Raw genomic sequence first — 2,679 nt, forward strand, 5'->3', positions numbered from 1 at the left:
TATTATTATTATTATTATTATTATTATTATTATTATTATTATTATTATTATTATTATTATTATTTCATTTACCAAGTTATTATTATTTATTATAAAAAAAAAAAAACGATCTCGAATTTTTTTTTATTTTCTTTTTTCTCTTCTTCTCTGTTTTTTTTAATAATAATAATATGATCCTTTGTGAGTATTTAAACCGCGTTATATAGCACTATTAAATTAAATTATGTATATATATATTTATTTATTTATTTTTTTCAATGATAAATAAAAAAAAAAAAAAATTTATTCGTCTTTAGGGAAATTTGATTTTTTTATATTAAAAGGAAAGTATATATTGTTCCTCATTATAAGACGACGTAGTTAGCACATAAGAAAAGTAATAAATAGAATCGTTTTCTTATTTTTTCTTTTTTACCACCCGTAATTTACAAAAAAAAAAAATTTAATTATATTACTCGTAAGTTTATTATAATATTAATATAAAATTTCGCATAAATTATTAACCTTATTAAAATGTGTAAATATATTATTATTATTATTATTATTATTATTATTATTATTATTATTATTATTATTGTTAGTTTTTTCGAACAACAAAAGTTTTTAAGAGGTTGATTTTTATTTTTTTAAATTTTCAAAGGGTTTAACATTGACTTGAATAACAAATACTTGCCCCCCCCCAAAAAAAAAAAGAGATAAAGAATTACTCACGAGAGAGTTTAAAAAAAAAAACCGAAGGGATTAAAAGGAAAAAAAAGGAAAAAAGGAAAAAGAAAAGTTTTGAAAATGAATTCGATGAAATAAAATATGAAGAATAAAAAAAAAGAAAAAGAAGAAGAAAAAAGAAAATTTTTTTTTAATTTTAAATATCATTCGAGATATTTCTCTCTCTCTCTCTCTCTCTCTCTCTGTCTGTCTATCTATCCATCTATCTCTCTTTTTTTTTATTACGGTAACTAATGTTAAAAAATTGTTAATAAAAAAAGAAAAAAAGTTGAGGTTAACGCACGAATTTCTTTTCAATTCATTCATTCACCTTTTTTTTTTTTTTAAATTTTTGATTTATTTTTTTCTCTCTCTCTCACACTCTCTTTCTTTCTCCCTCTCTCTCTCTCTCTCTCTTTTTCACTTTAAACACTTTCTCTCTTTTTTTCGTTATTATCTTTTTTCTTTCTTTCTTTCTTTTTTATTTTCTTTAAAAAAAAAAAAAATTTTCATTCATTGGCACGATGACTTTTCACCCCCCACCATCATCATCATCATCATTATTTTCATTTCGGTTATTTTCGTACTTCTTCGGGACGACATTAACATAACAATGGTGTAATAATAATAAATAATAATTTATTTGTTATTATTTATTAAAAATCAATGAAACAAATAATAATTACAAAATTTCGTAAATTTCTTTTGAGTGAACGAACGAACGAACGAACGAACGAACGAATGAATGAATGAATGAATGAATGAATGAATGAATGAATGAATGAACATAACATTAATTATATTTAATTAGTGCGTTTTTTCGTTGTAATTTTTTTGTTGTTGCGTTCGCGTTGTTTTATTTTAATAAAATTAAATATATTTAATTTCGAAATTATTTTTTCAACCCTTAATTAGTCTCTTCGCAACCCTTAATTAACAATTTTTTTTAAATTTAATTATTACAATTAAATCACTGGAAATAAAATATAACGAATAACATTTAAAAAAAAAAAATTATTAACACGGTAATAATAATAATAATAATAATAATAATAATAAGTTTTGTAATAAAAAAAAAAAATCGTTTGATTTCTTTTCACGAACGATCCCTAAAGAAACGAACCCTACCTAAAAAAAAAAATCCTTAGGGATAAAAATAAAGATTTACAAAGAAAAAAAAAGAAAATTTTTTAATTAAAAAAAAATAAAAATTAGTTAAAGTGGAGTGGAAGGAATAGAAAAAAAAAATAATAATAATAAGAGTTTAAAATACTCTCGATGAAAGTTTTTTTTTTTGTAATTTTTTTTTATAAATACGTTAATGATAATAATAATAATAAAGTTTTTTTGCGACGAGGGAGTGGCGGGGGGAAGGTCATTTAAACTTGTCAAAAGTTAACAATTGTTTTTTTTTTTTCCATTTAAAAAAACAAAAAGGAAATTCAAAGGTCGTAAAAGAAAATTTAATTAATTTTAATATGAGGAAAAAAAGGGGCGGAGGGAAAGGGAAGAGGGAGGAGGAAGAGTAGGGGAGGGAAGTGGGAGGGAATATTTATAAACGCTTTTTTTTTAATTTTATAAATTAAAAAGCGTAATAATAATAATAATAATAATAATAATAATAATAATAATAATAATAATAATAATAATAATAATAATAATAATAATAATAATTTTTTTATAAAAGTAAGACAATATAAAGCGACAAGTGATTTACTCACATAGGAGAAATCGGGTAGAAAAAAAATTTTTTTTTTTTCTCCAGATTAAAAAAAAAATTTCTGGAAAAACATGGAAGGACTGGAGAGAAATAAAAAAAAAAATGTCATCAAGTGCGTCTGTCACGTTCGTCTTCTAAAAGTTTTATTACCTTTGAGAATAGACAAATGGAAAACGTAAATTATCAAATAAACACTCGGACTTTTTTTTTTTTTTAAAAAAGTTTCATTTATTTATTTATTTATTTTTTCATAA

Source organism: Pediculus humanus, genomic scaffold (genome assembly GCF_000006295.1).
Source record: "Pediculus humanus corporis 1103172107751 genomic scaffold, whole genome shotgun sequence".
Classification (NCBI taxonomy): Eukaryota; Metazoa; Arthropoda; class Insecta; order Psocodea; family Pediculidae; genus Pediculus; species Pediculus humanus.